This window comes from Sceloporus occidentalis, unplaced genomic scaffold, assembly GCF_023333645.1.
Source record: "Sceloporus occidentalis isolate IW3139 unplaced genomic scaffold, rSceOcc1.0.p SCAF_108, whole genome shotgun sequence".
Classification (NCBI taxonomy): Eukaryota; Metazoa; Chordata; class Lepidosauria; order Squamata; family Phrynosomatidae; genus Sceloporus; species Sceloporus occidentalis.
The window spans coordinates 2873702-2894375 of record NW_028317088.1 but is presented as its reverse complement, the minus strand read 5'-3'; positions in this window follow the sequence as shown (position 1 = coordinate 2894375).

Genomic DNA, 20674 nt, shown 5'->3' with positions numbered 1-20674 from the left:
CTCTGACACTCTCCTACACTCTGTTACTGTCTATTACACTCTGCTACTGTCTCTTTCACTCTCTTACACTATGTTACACTCTCTTACACTCTGCTGCTGTCTCTTACACTCTGTTACTGTCTCTTACACTCTGTTACTGTCTCTTACACTCTCTTACACTCTGTTACCGTCTCCTATACTCTGTTACTGTCTCCTATGCTCTGTCACACTCTCTTACACTCCGCTACTGTCTCATATACTCTTTTACTGTCTCTTACACAGGTTTACGATGTCTACGCGAAGAGATCCCCAAAGACGTTCACAGTATACTGAGATCATTCAGGACTATGTGATCCTAGAGGACGGTATATGCCATGTGACACTCTGGTACACTCTACTACACTCTACTACTGCCTCTTTCACTCTGCTACTGTCTCTTACACTCTGTTACTGTCTCTTACACTTTGCTACTGTATCTTACACTCTGCTATTGTCTCTTACACTCTGCTACTGTCTATAACACTCTCTTACACTCTGTTACTGTCTATTACACTCTGCTACTGTCTCTTTCACTCTCTTACACTATGTTACACTCTCTTACACTCTGCTGCTGTCTCTTACACTCTGTTACTGTCTCTTACACTCTGTTACTGTCTCTTACACTCTACTACACTCTGTTACTGTCTCTTACACTCTCTTACACTCTGTTACACTCTCTTACATGCTGTTACACTCTCTTACACTCTGTTACTGTCTCTTACACTCTCTTACACTCTGCTACTGTCTCTTACACTCTGCTACTCTCTCTTTCACTCTGTTTCTGTCTCTTTCACTCTGCTTCTGTCTCTTATGCTCTGTTACTGTCTCTTATGCTCTGTTACTGTCTCTTACACTCTACTACACTCTCGTACACTCTGTTACTGTCTCTTACACTCTGTTACTGTCTCTTACACTCTGCTGCTGTCTCTTACACTCTGTTGCTGTCTCTTACACTCTGTTACTGTCTCTTACACTCTCTTACACTCTCCTACACTCTGCTACTGTCTCTTACACCCTCTTACACTCTTACTGTCTCTTACACTCTGTTACTGTCTCTTAAACTCTGCTACTGTCTATAACACTCTCTTACACTCTATTACTGTCTATTACACTCTGCTACTGTCTCTTACACTCTCTTACACTATGTTACACTCTGCTACAGTCTATTACACTCTGCTACTGTCTCTTACACTCTGCTATTGTCTCTTACACTCTGCTACTGTCTATAACACTCTCTTACACTCTGTTACTGTCTATTACACTCTGCGACTGTCTCTTCAACTCTCTTACACTCTTCTGCTGTCTCTTACACTCTGTTACTGTCTCTTACACTATGTTACACTCTCTTACACTCTGTAACTGTCTCTTACACTCTCTTACACTCTGTTACTGTCTCCTATACTCTGTTACTGTCTCCTATACTCTGTTACACTCTCTTACACTCTGCTGCTGTCTCTTACACTCTGTTACTGTCTCTTACACTCTGTTACTGTCTCTTACACTCTCTTACACTCTCCTACACTCTGCTACTGTCTCTTACACCCTCTTACACTCTGTTACTGTCTCTTACACTCTGTTACTGTCTCTTAAACTCTGCTACTGTCTATAACACTCTCTTACACTCTGTTACTGTCTATTACACTCTGCTACTGTCTCTTACACTCTCTTACACTATGTTACACTCTGCTACAGTCTATTACACTCTGCTACTGTCTCTTACACTCTGCTATTGTCTCTTACACTCTGCTACTGTCTATAACACTCTCTTACACTCTGTTACTGTCTATTACACTCTGCTACTGTCTCTTACACTCTCTTACACTCTGCTGCTGTCTATTACACTCTGCTACTGTCTCTTACACTCTGCTATTGTCTATAACACTCTGCTACTGTCTATAACACTCTCTTACACTCTGTTACTGTCTATTACACTCTGCTACTGTCTCTCACACTCTCTTACACTCTGCTGCTGTCTCTTACACTCTGTTACTGTCTCTTACACTCTGTTACACTCTCTTACACTCTCTTACACTCTGTAACTGTCTCTTACACTATCTTACACTCTGTTACTGTCTCCTATACTCTGTTACACTTTCTTACACTCCACTACTGTCTCATATACTCTTTTACTGTCTCTTACACAGGTTTACGGGGTCTACGCGAAGAGATCCCCAAAGACGTTCACAGTATACTGAGATCATTCAGGACTATGTGATCCTAGAGGACGGTATATGCCATGTGACACTCTCTTACACTCTACTACACTCTACTACTGTCTCTTTCACTCTGCTACTGTCTCTTACACTCTGTTACTGTCTTTTACACTCTGTTACTGTCTCTTACACTCTGCTACTGTATCTTACACTCTGCTATTGTCTCTTACACTCTGCTACTGTCTATAACACTCTCTTACACTCTGTTACTGTCTATTACACTCTGCGACTGTCTCTTACACTCTCTTACACTATGTTACACTCTCTTACACTCTGCTGCTGACTCTTACACTCTGTTACTGTCTCTGACACTCTCCTACACTCTGTTACTGTCTATTACACTCTGCTACTGTCTCTTACACTCTCTTACACTATGTTACACTCTCTTACACTCTGCTGCTGTCTCTTACACTCTGTTACTGTCTCTTACACTCTGTTACTGTCTCTTACACTCTCTTACACTCTCTTACACTCTCCTACACTCTGCTACTGTCTCTTACACCCTCTTACACTCTGTTACTGTCTCTTACACTCTGTTACTGTCTCTTAAACTCTGCTACTGTCTATAACACTCTCTTACACTCTGTTACTGTCTATTATACTCTGCTACTGTCTCTTACACTCTCTTACACTATGTTACACTCTGCTACAGTCTATTACACTCTGCTACTGTCTCTTACACTCTGCTATTGTCTCTTACACTCTGCTACTGTCTATAACACTCTCTTACACTCTGTTACACTCTCTTACATGCTGTTACACTCTCCTACACTCTGTTACTGTCTATTACACTCTGCTACTGTCTCTTTCACTCTCTTACACTATGTTACACTCTCTTACACTCTGCTGCTGTCTCTTACACTCTGTTACTGTCTCGTACACTCTGTTACTGTCTCTTACACTCTGTTACACTCTCTTACACTCTGTTACTGTCTCTTACACTCTTACACTCTGCTGCTGTCTCTTACACTCTGTTACTGTCTCTTACACTCTGTTACTGTCTCTTACACTCTCTTACACTCTGTTACCGTCTCCTATACTCTGTTACTGTCTCCTATGCTCTGTCACACTCTCTTACACTCCGCTACTGTCTCATATACTCTTTTACTGTCTCTTACACAGGTTTACGATGTCTACGCGAAGAGATCCCCAAAGACGTTCACAGTATACTGAGATCATTCAGGACTATGTGATCCTAGAGGACGGTATATGCCATGTGACACTCTGGTACACTCTACTACACTCTACTACTGCCTCTTTCACTCTGCTACTGTCTCTTACACTCTGTTACTGTCTCTTACACTTTGCTACTGTATCTTACACTCTGCTATTGTCTCTTACACTCTGCTACTGTCTATAACACTCTCTTACACTCTGTTACTGTCTATTACACTCTGCTACTGTCTCTTTCACTCTCTTACACTATGTTACACTCTCTTACACTCTGCTGCTGTCTCTTACACTCTGTTACTGTCTCTTACACTCCGTTACTGTCTCTTACACTCTCCTACACTCTGTTACTGTCTCTTACACTCTGTTACACTCTCTTACTGTCTCTTACACTCTGTTACACTCTCTTACACGCTGTTACACTCTCTTACACTCTGTTACTGTCTCTTACACTCTTACACTCTGCTACTGTCTCTTACACTCTGCTACTGTCTCTTACACTCTGCTACTCTCTCTTTCACTTTGCTTCTGTCTCTTACACACTGCTACTGTCTCTTACGCTCTGTTACTGTCTCTTACACTCTACTACACTCTCGTATACTCTGTTACTGTCTCTTACACTCTGTTACTGTCTCTTACACTCTGTTACTGTCTCGTACACTCTGTTACTGTCTCTTACACTCTGTTACACTCTCTTACTGTCTCTTACACTCTCTTACACTCTGCTGCTGTCTCTTACACTCTGTTACTGTCTCTTACACTCTGTTACTGTCTATTACACTCTCTTACACTCTCCTACACTCTCCTACACTCTTCTACTGTCTCTTACACCCCCTTACACTCTGTTACTGTCTCTTACACTCCCTTACACTCTGTTACACTCTCTTACATGCTGTTACACTCTCTTACACGCTGTTACACCCTCTTACACACTGTTACTGTCTCTTACACTCTCTTACACTCTGCTACTATCTCTTACACTCTGTTACTGTCTCTTACACTCTGCTACTGTCTCTTACACTCTACTACTGTCTCTTTCACTCTGCTACTGTCTCTTACACTCTGCTACTATCTCTTACGCTCTGTTACTGTCTCTTACACTCTACTACACTCTCATACACTCTGTTACTGTCTCTTACACTATGTTACTGTCTCTTACACTCTGTTACTGTCTCTTACACTCTGCTATTGTCTCTTACACTCTGCTACTGTCTATAACACTGTCTTACACTCTGTTACTGTCTATTACACTCTGCTACTGTTTCTTTCACTCTCTTACACTATGTTACACTCTCTTACACTCTGCTGCTGTCTCTTACACTCTGTTACTGTCTCTTACACTCTGTTACTGTCTCTTACACTCTCCTACACTCTGTTACTGTCTCCTACACTCTCTTACACTCTGTTACACTCTCTTACACGCTGTTACACTCTATTACACTCTGTTAATTTCTCTTACACTCTCTTACACTCTGCTACTGTCTCTTACACTCTGCTACTCTCTCTTTCACTCTGTTTCTGTCTCTTACACTCTGCTTCTGTCTCTTATGCTCTGTTACTGTCTCTTATGCTCTGTTACTGTCTCTTACACTCTACTACACTCTCGTACACTCTGTTACTGTCTCTTACACTCTGTTACACTCTCTTACACTCTGTTACTGTCTCTTACACTCTGCTGCTGTCTCTTACACTCTGTTACTGTCTCTTACACTCTCTTATACTCTCCTACACTCTGCTACTGTCTCTTACACCCTCTTACACTCTTACTGTCTCTTACACTCTGTTACTGTCTCTTAAACTCTGCTACTGTCTATAACACTCTCTTACACTCTATTACTGTCTATTACACTCTGCTACTGTCTCTTACACTCTCTTACACTATTTTACACTCTGCTACAGTCTATTACACTCTGCTACTGTCTCTTACACTCTGCTATTGTCCCTTACACTCTGCTACTGTCTATAACACTCTCTTACACTCTCTTACACTCTGCTACTGTCTCTTACACTCTGTTACTGTCTCTTACACTCTCCTACACTATGTTACTGTCTCTTACACTCTCTTACACTCTGTTACACTCTCTTACACTCTGTAACTGTCTCTTACACTCTCTTACACTCTGCTACTGTCTATAACACTCTCTTACACTCTGTTACTGTCTATTACACTCTGCTACTGTCTCTTACACTCTCTTACACTATGTTACACTCTGCTACAGTCTATTACACTCTGCTACTGTCTCTTACACTCTGCTATTGTCTCTTACACTCTGCTACTGTCTATACCACTCTCTTACACTCTGTTACTGTCTATTACACTCTGCTACTGTCTCTTACACTCTCTTACACTCTGCTGCTGTCTATTACACTCTGCTACTGTCTCTTACACTCTGCTACTGTCTATAACACTCTCTTACACTCTGTTACTGTCTATTACACTCTGCTACAGTCTCTTACACTGTCTTACACTATGCTACACTCTGCTCCAGTCTATTACACTCTGCTATTGTCTCTTACACTCTGCTACTGTCTATAACACTCTCTTACACTCTGTTACTGTCTATTACACTCTGCGACTGTCTCTTCAACTCTCTTACACTCTTCTGCTGTCTCTTACACTCTGTTACTGTCTCTTACACTATGTTACACTCTCTTACACTCTGTAACTGTCTCTTACACTCTCTTACACTCTGTTACTGTCTCCTATACTCTGTTACTGTCTCCTATACTCTGTTACACTCTCTTACACTCTGCTGCTGTCTCTTACACTCTGTTACTGTCTCTTACACTCTGTTACTGTCTCTTACACTCTCTTACACTCTCTTACACTCTGCTACTGTCTCTTACACCCTCTTACACTCTGTTACTGTCTCTTACACTCTGTTACTGTCTCTTAAACTCTGCTACTGTCTATAACACTCTCTTACACTCTGTTACTGTCTATTATACTCTGCTACTGTCTCTTACACTCTCTTACACTATGTTACACTCTGCTACAGTCTATTACACTCTGCTACTGTCTCTTACACTCTGCTATTGTCTCTTACACTCTGCTACTGTCTATAACACTCTCTTACACTCTGTTACACTCTCTTACATGCTGTTACACTCTCCTACACTCTGTTACTGTCTATTACACTCTGCTACTGTCTCTTTCACTCTCTTACACTATGTTACACTCTCTTACACTCTGCTGCTGTCTCTTACACTCTGTTACTGTCTCGTACACTCTGTTACTGTCTCTTACACTCTGTTACACTCTCTTACACTCTGTTACTGTCTCTTACACTCTTACACTCTGCTGCTGTCTCTTACACTCTGTTACTGTCTCTTACACTCTGTTACTGTCTCTTACACTCTCCTACACTCTGTTACTGTCTCTTACACTCTCCTACACTCTGTTACTGTCTCTTACACTCTCTTACACTCTGTTACACTCTCTTACACGCTGTTACACTCTCCTACACTCTGTTACTGTCTATTACACTCTGCTACTGTCTCTTTCACTCTCTTACACTATGTTACACTCTCTTACACTCTGCTGCTGTCTCTTACACTCTGTTACTGTCTCTTACACTCTGTTACTGTCTCTTACACTCTCTTACACTCTGTTACCGTCTCCTATACTCTGTTACTGTCTCCTATGCTCTGTCACACTCTCTTACACTCCGCTACTGTCTCATATACTCTTTTACTGTCTCTTACACAGGTTTACGATGTCTACGCGAAGAGATCCCCAAAGACGTTCACAGTATACTGAGATCATTCAGGACTATGTGATCCTAGAGGACGGTATATGCCATGTGACACTCTGGTACACTCTACTACACTCTACTACTGCCTCTTTCACTCTGCTACTGTCTCTTACACTCTGTTACTGTCTCTTACACTTTGCTACTGTATCTTACACTCTGCTATTGTCTCTTACACTCTGCTACTGTCTATAACACTCTCTTACACTCTGTTACTGTCTATTACACTCTGCTACTGTCTCTTTCACTCTCTTACACTATGTTACACTCTCTTACACTCTGCTGCTGTCTCTTACACTCTGTTACTGTCTCTTACACTCCGTTACTGTCTCTTACACTCTCCTACACTCTGTTACTGTCTCTTACACTCTGTTACACTCTCTTACTGTCTCTTACACTCTGTTACACTCTCTTACACGCTGTTACACTCTCTTACACTCTGTTACTGTCTCTTACACTCTTACACTCTGCTACTGTCTCTTACACTCTGCTACTGTCTCTTACACTCTGCTACTCTCTCTTTCACTTTGCTTCTGTCTCTTACACACTGCTACTGTCTCTTACGCTCTGTTACTGTCTCTTACACTCTACTACACTCTCGTATACTCTGTTACTGTCTCTTACACTCTGTTACTGTCTCTTACACTCTGTTACTGTCTCGTACACTCTGTTACTGTCTCTTACACTCTGTTACACTCTCTTACTGTCTCTTACACTCTCTTACACTCTGCTGCTGTCTCTTACACTCTGTTACTGTCTCTTACACTCTGTTACTGTCTATTACACTCTCTTACACTCTCCTACACTCTCCTACACTCTTCTACTGTCTCTTACACCCCCTTACACTCTGTTACTGTCTCTTACACTCCCTTACACTCTGTTACACTCTCTTACATGCTGTTACACTCTCTTACACGCTGTTACACCCTCTTACACACTGTTACTGTCTCTTACACTCTCTTATACTCTGCTACTATCTCTTACACTCTGTTACTGTCTCTTACACTCTGCTACTGTCTCTTACACTCTACTACTGTCTCTTTCACTCTGCTACTGTCTCTTACACTCTGCTACTATCTCTTACGCTCTGTTACTGTCTCTTACACTCTACTACACTCTCATACACTCTGTTACTGTCTCTTACACTATGTTACTGTCTCTTACACTCTGTTACTGTCTCTTACACTCTGCTATTGTCTCTTACACTCTGCTACTGTCTATAACACTGTCTTACACTCTGTTACTGTCTATTACACTCTGCTACTGTCTCTTTCACTCTCTTACACTATGTTACACTCTCTTACACTCTGCTGCTGTCTCTTACACTCTGTTACTGTCTCTTACACTATGTTACTGTCTCTTACACTCTGTTACTGTCTCTTACACTCTGCTATTGTCTCTTACACTCTGCTACTGTCTATAACACTGTCTTACACTCTGTTACTGTCTATTACACTCTGCTACTGTCTCTTTCACTCTCTTACACTATGTTACACTCTCTTACACTCTGCTGCTGTCTCTTACACTCTGTTACTGTCTCTTACACTCTGTTACTGTCTCTTACACTCTCCTACACTCTGTTACTGTCTCCTACACTCTCTTACACTCTGTTACACTCTCTTACACGCTGTTACACTCTATTACACTCTGTTAATTTCTCTTACACTCTCTTACACTCTGCTACTGTCTCTTACACTCTGCTACTCTCTCTTTCACTCTGTTTCTGTCTCTTACACTCTGCTTCTGTCTCTTATGCTCTGTTACTGTCTCTTATGCTCTGTTACTGTCTCTTACACTCTACTACACTCTCGTACACTCTGTTACTGTCTCTTACACTCTGTTACACTCTCTTACACTCTGTTACTGTCTCTTACACTCTGCTGCTGTCTCTTACACTCTGTTACTGTCTCTTACACTCTCTTATACTCTCCTACACTCTGCTACTGTCTCTTACACCCTCTTACACTCTTACTGTCTCTTACACTCTGTTACTGTCTCTTAAACTCTGCTACTGTCTATAACACTCTCTTACACTCTATTACTGTCTATTACACTCTGCTACTGTCTCTTACACTCTCTTACACTATTTTACACTCTGCTACAGTCTATTACACTCTGCTACTGTCTCTTACACTCTGCTATTGTCCCTTACACTCTGCTACTGTCTATAACACTCTCTTACACTCTCTTACACTCTGCTACTGTCTCTTACACTCTGTTACTGTCTCTTACACTCTCCTACACTATGTTACTGTCTCTTACACTCTCTTACACTCTGCTACTGTCTATAACACTCTCTTACACTCTGTTACTGTCTATTACACTCTGCTACTGTCTCTTACACTCTCTTACACTATGTTACACTCTGCTACAGTCTATTACACTCTGCTACTGTCTCTTACACTCTGCTATTGTCTCTTACACTCTGCTACTGTCTATAACACTCTCTTACACTCTGTTACTGTCTATTACACTCTGCTACTGTCTCTTACACTCTCTTACACTCTGCTGCTGTCTATTACACTCTGCTACTGTCTCTTACACTCTGCTATTGTCTCTTACACTCTGCTACTGTCTATAACACTCTCTTACACTCTGTTACTGTCTATTACACTCTGCTACAGTCTCTTACACTGTCTTACACTATGCTACACTCTGCTCCAGTCTATTACACTCTGCTATTGTCTCTTACACTCTGCTACTGTCTATAACACTCTCTTACACTCTGTTACTGTCTATTACACTCTGCGACTGTCTCTTCAACTCTCTTACACTCTTCTGCTGTCTCTTACACTCTGTTACTGTCTCTTACACTATGTTACACTCTCTTACACTCTGTAACTGTCTCTTACACTCTCTTACACTCTGTTACTGTCTCCTATACTCTGTTACTGTCTCCTATACTCTGTTACACTCTCTTACACTCTGCTGCTGTCTCTTACACTCTGTTACTGTCTCTTACACTCTGTTACTGTCTCTTACACTCTCTTACACTCTCTTACACTCTCCTACACTCTGCTACTGTCTCTTACACCCTCTTACACTCTGTTACTGTCTCTTACACTCTGTTACTGTCTCTTAAACTCTGCTACTGTCTATAACACTCTCTTACACTCTGTTACTGTCTATTATACTCTGCTACTGTCTCTTACACTCTCTTACACTATGTTACACTCTGCTACAGTCTATTACACTCTGCTACTGTCTCTTACACTCTGCTATTGTCTCTTACACTCTGCTACTGTCTATAACACTCTCTTACACTCTGTTACACTCTCTTACACGCTGTTACACTCTCCTACACTCTGTTACTGTCTATTACACTCTGCTACTGTCTCTTTCACTCTCTTACACTATGTTACACTCTCTTACACTCTGCTGCTGTCTCTTACACTCTGTTACTGTCTCGTACACTCTGTTACTGTCTCTTACACTCTGTTACACTCTCTTACACTCTGTTACTGTCTCTTACACTCTTACACTCTGCTGCTGTCTCTTACACTCTGTTACTGTCTCTTACACTCTGTTACTGTCTCTTACACTCTGTTACTGTCTCTTACACTCTCCTACACTCTGTTACTGTCTCTTACACTCTCTTACACTCTGTTACACTCTCTTACACGCTGTTACACTCTCCTACACTCTGTTACTGTCTATTACACTCTGCTACTGTCTCTTTCACTCTCTTACACTATGTTACACTCTCTTACACTCTGCTGCTGTCTCTTACACTCTGTTACTGTCTCTTACACTCTGTTACTGTCTCTTACACTCTCTTACACTCTGTTACCGTCTCCTATACTCTGTTACTGTCTCCTATGCTCTGTCACACTCTCTTACACTCCGCTACTGTCTCATATACTCTTTTACTGTCTCTTACACAGGTTTACGATGTCTACGCGAAGAGATCCCCAAAGACGTTCACAGTATACTGAGATCATTCAGGACTATGTGATCCTAGAGGACGGTATATGCCATGTGACACTCTGGTACACTCTACTACACTCTACTACTGCCTCTTTCACTCTGCTACTGTCTCTTACACTCTGTTACTGTCTCTTACACTTTGCTACTGTATCTTACACTCTGCTATTGTCTCTTACACTCTGCTACTGTCTATAACACTCTCTTACACTCTGTTACTGTCTATTACACTCTGCTACTGTCTCTTTCACTCTCTTACACTATGTTACACTCTCTTACACTCTGCTACTGTCTATAACACTCTCTTACACTCTCTTACACTCTGCTACTGTCTCTTACACTCTGTTACTGTCTCTTACACTCTCCTACACTATGTTACTGTCTCTTACACTCTCTTACACTCTGTTACACTCTCTTACACTCACCTACACTATGTTACTGTCTCTTACACTCTCTTACACTCTGTTACACTCTCTTACACTCTGTAACTGTCTCTTACACTCTCTTACACTCTGCTGCTGTCTATTACACTCTGCTACTGTCTCTTACACTCTGCTATTGTCTCTTACACTCTGCTACTGTCTATAACACTCTCTTACACTCTGTTACTGTCTATTACACTCTGCTACAGTCTCTTACACTCTCTTACACTATGTTACACTCTGCTCCAGTCTATTACACCCTGCTATTGTCTCTTACACTCTGCTACTGTCTATAACACTCTCTTACACTCTGTTACTGTCTATTACACTCTGCGACTGTCTCTTCAACTCTCTTACACTCTTCTGCTGTCTCTTACACTCTGTTACTGTCTCTTACACTATGTTACACTCTCTTACACTCTGTAACTGTCTCTTACACTCTCTTACACTCTGTTACTGTCTCCTATACTCTGTTACTGTCTCCTATACTCTGTTACACTCTCTTACACTCTGCTGCTGTCTCTTACACTCTGTTACTGTCTCTTACACTCTGTTACTGTCTCTTACACTCTCTTACACTCTCTTACACTCTGCTACTGTCTCTTACACCCTCTTACACTCTTACTGTCTCTTACACTCTGTTACTGTCTCTTAAACTCTGCTACTGTCTATAACACTCTCTTACACTCTATTACTGTCTATTACACTCTGCTACTGTCTCTTACACTCTCTTACACTATTTTACACTCTGCTACAGTCTATTACACTCTGCTACTGTCTCTTACACTCTGCTATTGTCCCTTACACTCTGCTACTGTCTATAACACTCTCTTACACTCTCTTACACTCTGCTACTGTCTCTTACACTCTGTTACTGTCTCTTACACTCTCCTACACTATGTTACTGTCTCTTACACTCTCTTACACTCTGTTACACTCTCTTACACTCTGTAACTGTCTCTTACACTCTCTTACACTCTGCTACTGTCTATAACACTCTCTTACACTCTGTTACTGTCTATTACACTCTGCTACTGTCTCTTACACTCTCTTACACTATGTTACACTCTGCTACAGTCTATTACACTCTGCTACTGTCTCTTACACTCTGCTATTGTCTCTTACACTCTGCTACTGTCTATAACACTCTCTTACACTCTGTTACTGTCTATTACACTCTGCTACTGTCTCTTACACTCTCTTACACTCTGCTGCTGTCTATTACACTCTGCTACTGTCTCTTACACTCTGCTATTGTCTCTTACACTCTGCTACTGTCTATAACACTCTCTTACACTCTGTTACTGTCTATTACACTCTGCTACAGTCTCTTACACTGTCTTACACTATGTTACACTCTGCTCCAGTCTATTACACTCTGCTATTGTCTCTTACACTCTGCTACTGTCTATAACACTCTCTTACACTCTTACTGTCTATTACACTCTGCGACTGTCTCTTCAACTCTCTTACACTCTTCTGCTGTCTCTTACACTCTGTTACTGTCTCTTACACTATGTTACACTCTCTTACACTCTGTAACTGTCTCTTACACTCTCTTACACTCTGTTACTGTCTCCTATACTCTGTTACTGTCTCCTATACTCTGTTACTGTCTCCTATACTCTGTTACACTCTCTTACACTCTGCTGCTGTCTCTTACACTCTGTTACTGTCTCTTACACTTTCTTACACTCTCTTACACTCTCTTACACTCTCCTACTGTCTCTTACACCCTCTTACACTCTGTTACTGTCTCTTACACTCTGTTACTGTCTCTTAAACTCTGCTACTGTCTATAACACTCTCGTACACTCTGTTACTGTCTATTACACTCTGCTACTGTCTCTTACACTCTCTTACACTATGTTACACTCTGCTACAGTCTATTACACTCTGCTACTGTCTCTTACACTCTGCTATTGTCTCTTACACTCTGCTACTGTCTCTTACACTCTGCTACTGTCTATAACACTCTCTTACACTCTGTTACTGTCTATTACACTCTGCTACTGTCTCTTACACTCTCTTACACTGTTACACTCTGCTACAGTCTATTACACTCTGCTACTGTCTCTTACACTCTGCTATTGTCTCTTACACTCTCTTACACTCTGCTACTGTCTCTTACACCCTCTTACACTCTGTTACTGTCTCTTACACTCTCTTACACTCTGTTACACTCTCTTACACGCTGTTACACTCTCTTACACGCTGTTACACCCTCTTACACACTGTTACTGTCTCTTACACTCTCCTACACTCTGCTACTGTCTCTTACACTCTGTTACTGTTTCTTACACTCTGCTACTGTCTCTAACACTCTGCTACTGTCTCTTTCACTCTGCTACTGTCTCTTACACTCTGCTACTATCTCTTACGCTCTGTTACTGTATCTTACACTATGTTACTGTATCTTACACTATGTTACTGTCTCGTACACTCTGTTACTGTCTCTTACACTCTGTTACTGTCTCCTATACTCTGTTACTGTCTCTTACACCCTGTTACACTCTCTTACACTCTGCTACTGTCTCTTACACTCTACTACACTCTCGTACACTCTGTTACTGTCTATTACACTCTCTTACACTCTCCTACACTCTTCTACTGTCTCTTACACCCCCTTACACTCTGTTACTGTCTCTTACACTCCCTTACACTCTGTTACACTCTCTTACATGCTGTTACACTCTCTTACAAGCTGTTACACCCTCTTACACACTGTTACTGTCTCTTACACTCTCTTACACTCTGCTACTATCTCTTACACTCTGTTACTGTCTCTTACACTCTGCTACTGTCTCTTACACTCTACTACTGTCTCTTTCACTCTGCTACTGTCTCTTACACTCTGCTACTATCTCTTACGCTCTGTTACTGTCTCTTACACTCTACTACACTCTCATACACTCTGTTACTGTATCTTACACTCTGTTACTGTCTCTTACACTCTGTTACTGTCTCTTACACTCTGCTATTGTCTCTTACACTCTGCTACTGTCTATAACACTGTCTTACACTCTGTTACTGTCTATTACACTCTGCTACTGTCTCTTTCACTCTCTTACACTATGTTACACTCTCTTACACTCTGCTGCTGTCTCTTACACTCTGTTACTGTCTCTTACACTCTGTTACTGTCTCTTACACTCTCCTACACTCTGTTACTGTCTCCTACACTCTCTTACACTCTGTTACACTCTCTTACACGCTGTTACACTCTACTACACTCTGTTAATTTCTCTTACACTCTCTTACACTCTGCTACTGTCTCTTACACTCTGCTACTCTCTCTTTCACTCTGTTTCTGTCTCTTACACTCTGCTTCTGTCTCTTATGCTCTGTTACTGTCTCTTATGCTCTGTTACTGTCTCTTACACTCTACTACACTCTCGTACACTCTGTTACTGTCTCTTAAACTCTGTTACACTCTCTTACACTCTGTTACTGTCTCTTACACTCTGCTGCTGTCTCTTACACTCTGTTACTGTCTCTTACACTCTCTTACACTCTCCTACACTCTGCTACTGTCTCTTACACCCTCTTACACTCTTACTGTCTCTTACACTCTGTTACTGTCTCTTAAACTCTGCTACTGTCTATAACACTCTCTTACACTCTATTACTGTCTATTACACTCTGCTACTGTCTCTTACACTCTCTTACACTATTTTACACTCTGCTACAGTCTATTACACTCTGCTACTGTCTCTTACACTCTGCTATTGTCCCTTACACTCTGCTACTGTCTATAACACTCTCTTACACTCTCTTACTGTCTCTTACACTCTGTTACTGTCTCTTACACTCTCCTACACTATGTTACTGTCTCTTACACTCTCTTACACTCTGTTACACTCTCTTACACTCTGTAACTGTCTCTTACACTCTCTTACACTCTGCTACTGTCTATAACACTCTCTTACACTCTGTTACTGTCTATTACACTCTGCTACTGTCTCTTACACTCTCTTACACTATGTTACACTCTGCTACAGTCTATTACACTCTGCTACTGTCTCTTACACTCTGCTATTGTCTCTTACACTCTGCTACTGTCTCTTACACTCTGCTATTGTCTATAACACTCTGCTACTGTCTATAACACTCTCTTACACTCTGCTGCTGTCTATTACACTCTGCTACTGTCTCTTACACTCTCTTACACTATGTTACACTCTCTTACACTCTGTAACTGTCTCTTACACTCTCTTACACTCTGTTACTGTCTCCTATACTCTGTTACACTTTCTTACACTCCACTACTGTCTCATATACTCTTTTACTGTCTCTTACACAGGTTTACGAGGTCTACGCGAAGAGATCCCCAAAGACGTTCACAGTATACTGAGATCATTCAGGACTATGTGATCCTAGAGGACGGTATATGCCATGTGACACTCTCTTACACTCTACTACACTCTACTACTGTCTCTTTCACTCTGCTACTGTCTCTTACACTCTGTTACTGTCTTTTACACTCTGTTACTGTCTCTTACACTCTGCTACTGTATCTTACACTCTGCTATTGTCTCTTACACTCTGCTACTGTCTATAACACTCTCTTACACTCTGTTACTGTCTATTACACTCTGCTACTGTCTCTTACACTCTCTTACACTATGTTACACTCTCTTACACTCTGTTACTGTCTCTGACACTCTCCTACACTCTGTTACTGTCTATTACACTCTGCTACTGTCTCTTTCACTCTCTTACACTATGTTACACTCTCTTACACTCTGCTGCTGTCTCTTACACTCTGTTACTGTCTCTTACACTCCGTTACTGTCTCTTACACTCTGTTACTGTCTCTTACACTCTCCTACACTCTGTTACTGTCTCTTACACTCTCTTACACTCTGTTACACTCTCTTACACGCTGTTACACTCTCCTACACTCTGTTACTGTCTATTACACTCTGCTACTGTCTCTTTCACTCTCTTACACTATGTTACACTCTCTTACACTCTGCTGCTGTCTCTTACACTCTGTTACTGTCTCTTACACTCTGTTACTGTCTCTTACACTCTCTTACACTCTGTTACCGTCTCCTATACTCTGTTACTGTCTCCTATGCTCTGTCACACTCTCTTACACTCCGCTACTGTCTCATATACTCTTTTACTGTCTCTTACACAGGTTTACGATGTCTACGCGAAGAGATCCCCAAAGACGTTCACAGTATACTGAGATCATTCAGGACTATGTGATCCTAGAGGACGGTATATGCCATGTGACACTCTGGTACACTCTACTACACTCTACTACTGCCTCTTTCACTCTGCTACTGTCTCTTACACTCTGTTACTGTCTCTTACACTCTGTTACTGTCTCTTACACTCTGTTACAGTCTCTTACACTCTTCTACTGTATCTTACACTCTGCTATTGTCTCTTACACTCTGCAACTGTCTATAACACTCTCTTACACTCTGTTACTGTCTATTACACTCTGCTACTGTCTCTTACACTCTCTTACACTCTGCTACACTCTATTACACTCTGCTACACTCTATTACACTCTGATATTGTCTCTTACACTCTGCTACTGTCTATAACACTCTCTTACACTCTGTTACTGTCTATTACACTCTGCTACTGTCTCTTACACTCTCTTACACTATGTTACACTCTGCTACAGTCTATTACACTCTGCTACTGTCTCTTACACTCTGTTACTGTCTCTTACACTGTGTTACACTCTCTTACACTCTGTAACTGTCTCTTACACTCTCTTACACTCTGTTACTGTCTCCTATACTCTGTTACTGTCTCCTATACTCTGTTACACTCTCTTACACTCTGCTGCTGTCTCTTACACTCTGTTACTGTCTCTTACACTCTGTTACTGTCTCTTACACTCTCTTACACTCTCTTACACTCTCCTACACTCTGCTACTGTCTCTTACACCCTCTTACACTCTGTTACTGTCTCTTACACTCTGTTACTGTCTCTTAAACTCTGCTACTGTCTATAACACTCTCTTACACTCTGTTACTGTCTATTACACTCTGCTACTGTCTCTTACACTCTCTTACACTCTCCTACACTCTGCTACTGTCTATAACACTCTCTTACACTCTGCTACTGTCTCTTACACTCTGCTATTGTCTCTTACACTCTGCTACTGTCTATAACACTCTCTTACACTCTGTTACTGTCTATTACACTCTGCTACTGTCTCTTACACTCTCTTACACTCTGCTGCTGTCTATTACACTCTGCTACTGTCTCTTACACTCTGCTATTGTCTATAACACTCTGCTACTGTCTATAACACTCTCTTACACTCTGTTACTGTCTATTACACTCTGCTACTGTCTCTTACACTCTCTTACACTCTGCTGCTGTCTATTACACTCTGTTACTGTCTCTTACACTCTGTTACACTCTCTTACACTCTGTAACTGTCTCTTACACTCTCTTACACTCTGTTACTGTCTCCTATACTCTGTTACAATTTCTTACACTCCACTACTGTCTCATATACTCTTTTACTGTCTCTTACACAGGTTTACGAGGTCTACGCGAAGAGATCCCCAAAGACGTTCACAGTATACTGAGATCATTCAGGACTATGTGATCCTAGAGGACGGTATATGCCATGTGACACTCTCTTACACTCTACTACACTCTACTACTGTCTCTTTCACTCTGCTACTGTCTCTTACACTCTGTTACTGTCTTTTACACTCTGTTACTGTCTCTTACACTCTGCTACTGTATCTTACACTCTGCTATTGTCTCTTACACTCTGCTACAGTCTATAACACTCTTTTACACTATGTTACACTCTCTTACACTCTGCTGCTGACTCTTACACTCTGTTACTGTCTATTACACTCTGCTACTGTCTCTTACACTCTCTTACACTATGTTACACTCTCTTACACTCTGCTGCTGACTCTTACACTCTGTTACTGTCTCTGACACTCTCCTACACTCTGTTACTGTCTATTACACTCTGCTACTGTCTCTTTCACTCTCTTACACTATACTACACTCTCTTACACTCTGCTGCTGTCTCTTACACTCTGTTACTGTCTCTTACACTCTGTTACTGTCTCTTACACTCTCCTACACTCTGTTACTGTCTCTTACACTCTCTTACACTCTGTTACACTCTCTTACACGCTGTTACACTCTCCTACACTCTGTTACTGTCTATTACACTCTGCTACTGTCTCTTTCACTCTCTTACACTATGTTACACTCTCTTACACTCTGCTGCTGTCTCTTACACTCTGTTACTGTCTCTTACACTCTGTTACTGTCTCTTACACTCTCTTACACTCTGTTACCGTCTCCTATACTCTGTTACTGTCTCCTATGCTCTGTCACACTCTCTTACACTCCGCTACTGTCTCATATACTCTTTTACTGTCTCTTACACAGGTTTACGATGTCTACGCGAAGAGATCCCCAAAGACGTTCACAGTATACTGAGATCATTCAGGACTATGTGATCCTAGAGGACGGTATATGCCATGTGACACTCTGGTACACTCTACTACACTCTACTACTGCCTCTTTCACTCTGCTACTGTCTCTTACACTCTGTTACTGTCTCTTACACTTTGCTACTGTATCTTACACTCTGCTATTGTCTCTTACACTCTGCTACTGTCTATAACACTCTCTTACACTCTGTTACTGTCTATTACACTCTGCTACTGTCTCTTTCACTCTCTTACACTATGTTACACTCTCTTACACTCTGCTGCTGTCTCTTACACTCTGTTACTGTCTCTTACACTCTGTTACTGTCTCTTACACTCTACTACACTCTGTTACTGTCTCTTACACTCTCTTACACTCTGTTACACTCTCTTACATGCTGTTACACTCTCTTACACTCTGTTACTGTCTCTTACACTCTCTTACACTCTGCTACTGTCTCTTACACTCTGCTACTCTCTCTTTCACTCTGTTTCTGTCTCTTTCACTCTGCTTCTGTCTCTTATGCTCTGTTACTGTCTCTTATGCTCTGTTACTGTCTCTTACACTCTACTACACTCTCGTACACTCTGTTACTGTCTCTTACACTCTGTTACTGTCTCTTACACTCTGCTGCTGTCTCTTACACTCTGTTGCTGTCTCTTACACTCTGTTACTGTCTCTTACACTCTCTTACACTCTCCTACACTCTGCTACTGTCTCTTACACCCTCTTACACTCTTACTGTCTCTTACACTCAGTTACTGTCTCTTAAACTCTGCTACTGTCTATAACACTCTCTTACACTCTATTACTGTCTATTACACTCTGCTACTGTCTCTTACACTCTCTTACACTATTTTACACTCTGCTACAGTCTATTACACTCTGCTACTGTCTCTTACACTCTGCTATTGTCCCTTACACTCTGCTACTGTCTATAACACTCTCTTACACTCTCTTACACTCTGCTACTGTGTCTTACACTCTGTTACTGTCTCTTACACTCTCATACACTATGTTACTGTCTCTTACACTCTCTTACACTCTGTTACACTCTCTTACACTCTGTAACTGTCTCTTACACTCTCTTACACTCTGCTACTGTCTATAACACTCTCTTACACTCTGTTACTGTCTATTACACTCTGCTACTGTCTCTTACACTCTCTTACACTCTGCTGCTGTCTATTACACTCTGCTACTGTCTCTTACACTCTGCTATTGTCTCTTACACTCTGCTACTGTCTATAACACTCTCTTACACTCTGTTACTGTCTATTACACTCTGCTACAGTCTCTTACACTCTCTTACACTATGTTACACTCTGCTCCAGTCTATTACACTCTGCTATTGTCTCTTACACTCTGCTGCTGTCTATTACACTCTGCTACTGTCTCTTACACTCTGCTATTGTCTCTTACACTCTGCTACTGTCTATAACACTCTCTTACACTCTGTTACTGTCTATTACACTCTGCGACTGTCTCTTCAACTCTCTTACACTCTTCTGCTGTCTCTTACACTCTGTTACTGTCTCTTACACTATGTTACACTCTCTTACACTCTGTAACTGTCTCTTACACTCTCTTACACTCTGTTACTGTCTCCTATACTCTGTTACTGTCTCCTATACTCTGTTACACTCTCTTACACTCTGCTGCTGTCTCTTACACTCTGTTACTGTCTCTTACACTCTGTTACTGTCTCTTACACTCTCTTACACTCTC